Source organism: Magnolia sinica, chromosome 5, assembly GCF_029962835.1.
Source record: "Magnolia sinica isolate HGM2019 chromosome 5, MsV1, whole genome shotgun sequence".
In the NCBI taxonomy this organism is placed as follows: domain Eukaryota; kingdom Viridiplantae; phylum Streptophyta; class Magnoliopsida; order Magnoliales; family Magnoliaceae; genus Magnolia; species Magnolia sinica.
In genome coordinates this window covers 21559525-21569912 of record NC_080577.1, presented here as the reverse complement: position 1 = coordinate 21569912, position 10388 = coordinate 21559525, and the positions used below count along the sequence as shown (strand labels likewise).

The 10388-nt window shown below is 41.9% G+C and overlaps 1 pseudogene; it reads left to right on the top strand.

Moving 5' to 3' along the window:
* The first annotated feature begins 1613 nt into the window (after positions 1-1613).
* Positions 1614-2389, top strand: LOC131246983 (dirigent protein 18-like; annotated as a pseudogene).
* The last annotated feature ends 7999 nt before the right edge of the window (positions 2390-10388 follow it).

The window sequence follows — 10388 nt, the reverse complement described above, 5'->3', positions numbered from 1 at the left end:
AGTCTGTTACAACTCCGTATTGGCTCGTTACATACCTCTTTTTTTGCTTTTTCTTTTTTCCAAATCAGGTGTTACTACCTTGTGTCACATAATGGGCACCACCATTACCATTACGTAACGGCCAAGGTATTCTTTAATGGTAATGGTGGCCATAACGGTCACCATCACTGCCGTTACGATACAGGCCATAACCACCCCCACAGTGGTGTTTTTTTATTTTTTTTATTTTTTTTATTTTTTATTTTTATTTTTATTTTTAAAGAAAAGAAAAGGAAAACTTGTATTGGCTTGTAATGGGTGGCTATTCCAGGGGCAGTAATGGGTCATTTTTTTCTGTAAGGGCCGTTATGGTGCACCATGGTTATGGCCATAATGTAGCCATTTTTAATACCATGGTTCGAATGCATGTTATCATTCCTCCTTTTGTCACAGCTTTGGCAAGGATAAGCTCTTCAACTTACACCCTTCATCGAGTGTTGGAAATTATTAGTTGTTTTCACTTATATCTCAGTTTGGTTTTTTACAGTGTCACAAAGTACCTTCTATCTGTTCTTGACTTAGCTGGGCCCTGCAGATTCAACACTAGCACATGTCATTTTCTAAGGGCCCGTTTGGTAGACACCTAAAACAGAGTTCATTGCAATGATCCTTAGCCCTAATGCTTATTACTAAAGAATTATTTGATCTTTGGCCTAACGATACGTAACAATATTCTCGGGCTCGGAGTTTCTACCAGCGAGGGCAATACAGCAATGACCCACTTCCAACAAAAAAGCTCCCTATTGGAGCGCTGCAACCTCTCAGTCTGGACAATTTTCTGGGCATGGTCCATCCAATGTTGGGCCCATCAGATCAACGTTCTGGAGGGAAGAACATGTGAACTTGGGCTCAAGGTATGAGATATATCCCTAGTACTTGGATCACATAGTTCCTCATAATTGTTATACATTCGTGGTTTGGTTGAGTCCGGTTTTTCTCCAACTTCTGCAGAACAAGTTTATTCTACAATGGGGTATATGGGGTCCACCGTGATTTGCGCATGAAATCCAATCCCTCCATCACATCTGCCGCCGCATGTTCTCCTTGGAGCCCAAAAATCAGGCCGATGTGGCCCGTATAAGTTTCGGAATGGACTCATTTTCAGTGAGTCCACTCATCCTTGTATGATGCATCTTCCAAATGGATCAGATGGCATGTACAAAAAGTGTGGACCCCACACAATCCGGAATTTTGTAATGTTGGGTGTCCCCATCCTAACTGTTCCTTATGGTGTGACCCACCATTGTTTTTTGGTGGGACTGATTATTGGATCCCAGTTCGAACTTGAAGGATGCATCATGTGGTTGGATTGGACATGGGCCCCACACACCGCGTTGTAGAATGAGCTCATTCTACAAACATTGCAGAGGAACCCGTTTGGTTACACCAACTGTAGTTGCTATCTTACTCTTGTTAGTCACCAAATGAAGTTCATATCATTTCCCAAATGACTAACTCCTCTCCAACTGCTTCACTTTCATTTCTCCTAGCAACTCCATACCAATCTCTCTCTATTTAAACTTACCACCTTCTATGTTATTATCACACAAAGTTCAGTCCAGACACATTCCAAGATGTTCTTCAATCAAGCATTTCCATCTCTTTCCTTCCTATCATTCATCCTGACCGTCCACGTGGCAAGAATCCTTGCCATCGTTGACACGGCCACGGGCTCCGTCACCCCACCTGGCGACCATGTAGGTCCTGATCTGGAGTTGTACATGCATGACATACTTGGAGGTAGTAGTCCTATATAGCTAGGCCCATAACTGGCCTGCTAGGGAACATCTACAATGGCCAAGTCCCATTTGCCAGGCCAGTTGGATTTATCCCTCCCAGAAGTGGGGTCCCCCTCCCTAATGCCAACGGTGCGATCCCCACCGTCAACGGTAACAATGGCATCCCCTTAGGCACTGGCCTATCTGGTACATCATTCATGCAGACCCCTAACGGTCCCACCATTAATGTTCAGACCCAGTTGGGACCTGATGGTCTGGGGCTAGGATTCGGCACGATCACCGTCATCGATGACGTGCTGACTTTGGGCTAACTTGGGGTCTCAGATGGCCGGGAAAGCCCAAGGCGTCTATGTGGCGAGCTCAGCTGATGGGGCCACACAAATGATGGCCTTCACAGCCATGATGGAGGGTGGAGAATATGGGGACACACTCAGCTTCTTTGGAGTTTACAAGATATTGAGTGCCATGTCGCATTTATCGGTGACCGGAGCACGGGTAAGTTTAAGAATGCATGTGGATTCGCAGAAGTCCGGTCGCTCTTCCCGTCCGGCCAGCACGTTACCGACGGTGCCGAAACGTTGTTAAGGATCACCGTCCATTTCACCTACTAGATGAGATTAGTGTTTGTAGGTTTTCATGGCAATGGTGGGGAAGTTTGTAATCTCATGTGTGGGCTAGTTGTGAGGTGTTTGAGTCACATTCAAATGTTTCCTAACGGTCGATTTCCTGTGGGCCTAGCAAGTTACCAAGCCCAGTTGAAAATTTGGATGGGCTCAGGCCCATAGAAACCAGCCCAAAATTTGATAAATCTCTATTTCCTACGTGAATGTTTCTAATTCATCTGTTGATCGAGTGGGCCACACGTGCACGATTTAAGAATGGAAGGCTTGTATCTCACAAACGTGTGACTGCATGTGGAGGATGGTCCGGGCTTCAGCTTGATTCTCTGTGCAATTACCAAACATCCCTCTTAAAAACCAGTATTTTAAAAAAAAATTTTGAAGTGTCTTGATTCAGTCAGTGGCCCCTCATGCAAGGGGTGGAATACGGGTGAAAGATCTGCATATAAAGCACACGTGTCAGAGATCCAGGCCATTCATTTGGTGGGGCGGATTGTGAATAGTACATATACAAAATATAAGGGCGGTATACCCATCAAGTTAGCCAAACATGCACATTGAATTTTACTGCTGGATTTTTTTTCCTAATCATTAAATTTGGAGGACTTTACAGGAAAGAAAATGTGCGGTTGAAAAAACAAGATGCTGCAATGGTTGGGATTGCCTAATCAACTTGATTTTTAGGGCTCGTTTGGGAGCTTGTTAATGGAGGTAAACGGGAAAAGGAATTAGAGATAAATGAACCGGGCGTAGTTGAAATGCATTTGAAATCCAAAGTTTTTATTTGAATGGGAGTAAATGGGAGGAATTAGGGTAGAGTTTCAACATGAGGTATAGGGTTCGAGTACCATTGGCAGTGAAATCTCACCACTGGTGGGAGTGCGTGCGTAAAAAATGCATTTGAATCTTTTTAATATTTTCACGAGAATATACGTGATATTTTAAATTAATTTTAATATATTAAATTAGTGTACGTATATGATATTTAACAAAATGATTATAATAAATTCATGGAAATATATACTTTTATTAAAATGAAGAAACTTTAAGCCTTGGGTAAGCCACAAATGTAAGAATTAGATAGAAATTACCAATGTTTTCTAACCAATGGTATGGAAAGTCAACTTTTGAACGGTTTAAATCATTCTATAGATATGATTTTAATGATGCATCTAATAATTGAATTGTTTAGTAATATTATCAGCGTGCCACATGTATAATAGACATGTGTCATAGTGGTACTTTTGTTTTTTCATGCCATATACAATGGAGTTCAAAAAAGTATTTCACTCCATTCATCATTAAATTTTCACTAAGATAGACACAGAATTTAGTCCATTTATTCTCATTTTATTTCATTTTCATACACTTACTTCACCGCAAATATAATTCAAATGTTATTTACCTCAATTTACTCCCAATTTCCTCTCATTTACTTTCATTTATTTTCATCCAAACAGCTTTTTAGTGCATGGCCCATACATGTAGGCCTTGTTCAACCAGTGAATAAGTGCTGACAACTCGAGAAGAAAAAAGGTCACCTGAGTTGAAGATACTGACGTTTACCTAGATTTGATTTTTGTCATTTTGTGTCACATCCTCAAAAAATGAAAAGAAAAAAGTAGCCTTTATCTAGAAGGAACCTAATCAGTCCTAATTGACCTAGGAAAATGTGATCAATGGGCCCACCTCAAAAACACTAATAATATGATCATAGCTCTCTCCATCTCCAATTCTGACAAGTGGGGAACATTGTTATGTAATTTAGACCATTGATCTGTTGCATCACATCATGGATGGACTGTAACTGAAAACTTCCTTAGGTGGGACATTCTCAACCATTCTACTTATGGCCTAGCTTAGTGGTAGACGGCTAAAAAGAGAAATTCAACGAAAAATCAACCGTCGTGTAGAGAATTCTTCAATGTAAAAAGAGAGTGTCCTCTCGTATAATCATCAAGGATCAGGACTGTCCGCGTAGTGGCCTTCACCTTAGATGGGCCATGGTTGGATTAAAAAACTAGCAAGTTGTAATCCAACCACATGAATTGCAACTCGTAACTCTTTTTTTTTTTTTTTCATTTTTATCATCCATTTAAATGCCATCACCTAATCTTTAGAAACATCCGTTTTGGCTGACATTTTAACGGTGGAAAATCCACGCTAGGGACCACCAGGTTGAAAGGGTGGCACTTAAAGTTCGATGGTTGGGATGATGGGGCGTCCACAAGTCAACTGGCCAACCCACTTTTGAGGTGTGTTCGGACCAATCTAAATGGACGGTGGGTCCCGTTCGAGACTAGAAATGCCACCCAATTGGCTGGGCTGGGTTTGATTTGAACGCGGACGTGGATTTCCTGCTAAAGCCTTTCGCAGGAAGTTCCTGTGCAAGGATGATGGGTGGGGCCCGCTGCAATGTATGTGAGAAACTTCATTTCGTTCATCCATTTTGCGAGCTCATTTTAAGATGTGAGACCTAAAATGACGTAGGTACAAAACGCAAGTGGGTCACACGAGAGGGAAAATTGAGGAAAGAAATTCCTACTGTTGAAACCTTCATGGGCTCCACCTTGATGTTTATATGCTATCCAAACCGTTTATAAGGTCATTCCAAATGGGATGAAATGAAAACACCCAAAATATAGCCTGATACAGAACTCTCATGGCCATAAGAATGCTTCAACGTTGCTCACTGAATTCCCACCATTTCCTATTGTGTGGCCCACTTGAGTGTTTGATACACTTATTTTTTTTCAGCATGTCCTAAAATGATCTCTAAAAACAGATGAACAGGGTGGATTTCACAAAAAGAATTTGTGTGGGCTCACTCAACATCCTTACACATGAACTTCCTGAAAAAGGCTTTATCAAAATTCGCGTCCTTTGAACGCTATCGAACCCGACCGTCCCACCATACAAGTTATCTAGGGGTTGGGTGAGATGTCCCAATCCAACCTGACTAAGGTGAAAATAAAAAATAAAAAATAAAAATAAAAATAAAAATAAATAAGAAATAAGAAATAAAGAAAAATAAAGAAAAAAAGAAGCATGGATGATTTATGTATGTATGTGTAAGCATTCACGATTTCAGTCGGTGGGGTCGGGTTGGGTTAGATTAGGCCTAAGCTTAATAAAATTTTAAATGTGTTGGGTTAATTAATGTATCATGGGTGAGTTTGGTCTAGAATTTCGGCCCATGTTAATAAAGGAAGCGGATTGCGTGGACTTCCAAGGTATATTGATGTCACTAAGCTTTATAGCCCATGCTGTGATATATATGTTACATCCACACCGTCAATCCATTTTTCCAGACGAAGGAACAAAAATCAGGCAGATCTAATCCTCAAGTGGGCCACTCATAGAAAACAGTGAGGAAAAAACGCTTTCCCTTGAAAACTTCTTGGGCCCACATAAGTTTTGGATGAAGCTGATATTTATGATTTCCCTTTGTCCACACGTCTTGGATGGCAAATAAACACCATGGTGGGCTCTAGGAAGGTTTGAACGATGGAAGTCATTGTGTGGTCCACTTAAGGTTTGGATCTGCTTTATTCTTGGGTCCATGCTCTAAATGGATTTTTTTTTTTTTTTTCCTTTTATACACACGTACACACACCCCCCACACTCACACTATTGGAATTTCACACTAGAGTCTGCCACTCGAGCAAGAGTAATGTAATAAAAATAAAGAATGGTAGGGCCTATAGAACTTAGCGACGTCAACACACCACAGGGGCAGGTGGTGTGTTGCACTTTCATATTAGTTCCCAAAATGAAATTGATTTCTCTTTGTGATTATAGTAAGTTATAATCAAAGGAAGATTTTAAAATTAAGAGATTCTAACAACCATTTAATTATATCATCTCTATTTAAAAAACAGGGGATTGTTGGGTATTAGGTCCCAATCGACCGTAATTATAATGTACTTGATATATATTGTATTAAAATGATATAATCTAATCAAAAGGTCTAACATCCAGCACAGAATCAGATTCTGGGTGTACAATAATCATAGATGTCCTGATCGTAATCCAATGGTTGTGATGAGTGGATCAGCCATCTCCTGAGCAGGTGTGGCCCAACACGTCGTTTTCCTGAATTAAGAATAACATGCATGGTTTGACACGTTTTTTCCCTATTAAGAGTTAGAGCTTTGCCAAGCACACACGCGTCTGCAGGAAAGCTCGTGTACACTCCAGCATGGCACATAGGTGTAAGATCCAATCCGTCCATCAGGTTAGTTTGATCTTCTTCATTTTTTTCCCATAAATAAATCTGGTCCACTCAGCATGTGGCCCTAATTTTACTACAGTTATTTTTACAATTTGACCATCCATGAGTTGGTTGGCCTACTCAGATTTAGTGATATTATTTCAATTTCGAAATGTTAAGATTTATTGTGTGGGGCCGACCTTGATGCGTTCTGCTCTATCCAAACCGTCCATCTGATGTGTATCCCCGTGTCAGGATCAGAGACCCTAAATCTTCTATTCGAAAACTCAGGTGGGCCACATCATCGGGACAACAGGGATGAACACGAGGGAACGCCTGCCATAGAAACATCCGGATTGTATGTAGGACCCAACGTGCTGTGTATATACGATCCAATTCATCATACGCGCCCCCTTCATGATAAAGAAACTGCCAATTGGCAAAGATCAGGTAATACCACGTGAATTCGGAGGTTTTAAACCTGATTTGCATTGTTCTCTGTTGTGGCCCACCTGAGTTCTTTATGAGCCTTATTTTGGTATTTATAGTGAAAATAATGCCAAGAACATGATGCACAGTTTGGATTCCACACGCACATGACGGACCGAGATTATGAGGGGCCACCGTGATTTATAGGCTTTATCCACACCGTCCATCCATTTTACCATCTCATTTTAGTATACAGGACCGAAAAAGGAGGTAATTATAATTAAAAGTGGACCACAAATTGGGTATTAAACATTTACCGTTAAAAACTTTTTGGAGCCACAGGAGTTTTGGATCATGCTGATCTTTGTTTCTTTCCTTCATCGAGGTCTATGTTACCTTATTAACATGTTGGATGGAAATTAATCATCACGGTGGGACCTAGGAAGCTTTCAACGGTGAATGTCGTTACCACAGCTGCTTCCTGTAGTGTGGTTCACCTGGGCCTTGGATATGTCTCTTATTTACTTTTTCCATCTAAAATGATATGGTAAAATGGATGGACGGTGTGGATAAAACCCATACATCACGGTGGCCCCTCAGAGCCCCTGTCCGTTCCTAGCTTGAAACCGGCGGGGTAGTACCCAATCCGCATCCGGAGTTTATACATTAGCGTGATTACGTCGAAATTTATACGTTAAAAAAGCCGCAGCATGAGAGCCGATTCTGGTCCGTTGCGTTGGATTAAAAACTGGCGTCCATCACCTTGTATGACGTGGATCCAGACCGTCTAATTAACAGATCGGGTCCGTAGATGACGCTCGATGGAAAGTCACACCGATCATATTATCCTAACCACTAGATTTATTTCGTCCACCACGCTACCTGTCGTGCGTATGTTATTGACCACTACACCCCTTCATGATTCAAATCGCCGAAGGCCAGATCTAAAAAGCTTTTGCAGGTGGGTTAGGCAGGAGAACGAATTCCGCCCGCCCGTGCAGACTACTGTATTAACGTCCCTGTCTATCCTCCGATCTTGACCCTTAGAACTCCCTGGTGATCAGTGAATTCACGCGAATACATCTTTATTGCACCTGCCTCTCACATGTGTCAACATGGAATCCGTGTTTGAGATCCAAGTCGTTCATCAGGCAGGCCCACGGTCTAGATGCTATATACTTACAGGTCAAGCTGATCTGGCTATCAGATGGGCCACAATTTGCATCGTTGGTCAATTGCTCTTACCCTCAATTGTTTTGTACACGTGGGACCAACTGCTGTGACGAGGCATCTCGGCAGTGGGCCCTACTGCTGTGACACTTTGCCAGGCGTGAGAGGCCAACAGCAAAAAAGGTGTACTCGATGGAGTTCATGGATCATTCCTAGGTGGCCCACCGTCCACAAATACCCATGATAAAAGGACATGTTTACAGGTCTGGTCCATACGAGCCCACCAAGGAGAGTGGGCATGCTGTGGAAATTATGAATGAGCATGGACAAAGGCTCTGATGAGGAGTTGATGGTGTTGGTGCACTCTCGATGTGACTACCACTTTCAGGTGGGCCACACCACCGCTGACAAAGGAACCATAGACATTTTCTTTTTTACGCTTATGATGGTCGATTGAAAGCATTAGGGGTTTTTTTTCTGTGTATTGATCAGCTACAGCCAAGGTACAACACAGCTTGTGGTACGGCACCGTCCTTCCTGCCAACGGTTCACTTGATCAGGACATCAGTGCCATGAAAACGGTATGACCCACTATGAAGTTGACCTGAAAGAAATATCAGATCATTCCGATCATCAGGTAGGCCACACCATTGGAATCAATGGACAACTGAAGATCTGACTCAATATACTAGTATGGCCCACCTAGTGAATGAATCTTTTAGATTTTCTAGAAGGTACATCTTCATGATGAGGCCTACCGTTTTCATGGTACTGATGTCCTGATTAAGTGTGACGTTGGCGAAAAAGATAGCCGGATACTGCCAGTTGTGGTACTGCTGCCTGGAGGTGATCGATTCTGTTACGGCAGTGTACAGGTGGGGCCGAGATTTTGATAATCTAAGCCATTCATTCGTTGGCTATCATCTTATGAGATGGCCCACGGCCCACTACCTTTCCATCAGATTATACTATTCATGCGTTGGTGGCTTATAAATGAACAATTTCATCCAACTACCCACATCCAGTGCAGAGACTTTTTGATATTTCGGATCATCTGAAGGGGAGATTTTGGGTGTCTCATCCATGACGTGGTCCACTGTACAAACGGTTCAGATCACCAGAAGCTGCTCCACAGGTACAGTTTCAGGGTCGAGCAAGTTGCTGGATTGGATGGCTCCCACGTTGTGTCCATTATACACTGTTGGACGTAAGAGGAATTATGCAGACTGTTCTTCTGTTGAATCTGCACCGTTGAGGTATTTCTCTTCTTAAAAATAGATTTTTAAGCCACAATACAAAAAGTCTACCATTGTCCTATCAACTACCAAGGACATTTTTGGCCACAGCTCGTCCATGGTGGGACTAATAAACCGGTGGTCCACAATACCAAACAATGTGGGCCCCACATATCTATAACAGGAACCTAAAAGTATGCCACAAACACCCACTTGCTGGCCTATGTACCATTTCAATGCATTGTCCCAATCGTCTCTGGTTGGGTAGACTACATTTTTCAACTTTCAATTGATAGAAACATCCTCGTTTTTCAACTTTTAGTAAGACAAAAGTACAGCTTTTATGTATGACTTTGTCATTCTTAATTGGGCTTTGGTGATATGTATACCAATCTACACCAATCAAATCGTGGGCCCACTGAAAAATATCCTATTCTATGATTTTAGTAATATGATATTGCCTCTTGAATTTTGACCGTTGGCCATTTCTATTAATTGTTCTATCATCTGTTGGGTACCAATTGGATGGTTAGGATGGTTGGATAAGTATGTGTTTTGGGCTATGTACCATCCAAAACCGGGCCATGATTTTGATGTTTGTAGATTGGCGCAAGTACTCTAGGATCCAGCCCTTGAGATAATCACTTAAATGGATAATTGTGGATCAGCTGATCCTGACCATCCAATCATCTTCGCTTCTTTTTGGTGGGGGCTATTCAAATTTCAAACCAAAGGAGAAATTACTTGCAGATGTAAGAGCACTTTTAGTTATGGTGCTCCTTGCATCATGACACTTGGGCAGTCCAGATGAGAGAGTATCCATTAGGTCAGTATCTCAAGTAAGATTCTAACCAGCGCAAATCATGCCCCTAGATGGACCGTCAGCATTGTTTATGTAAAATAGATCTGATGGACCGTTTGATCCCTCTGATTGTTGTTGCCC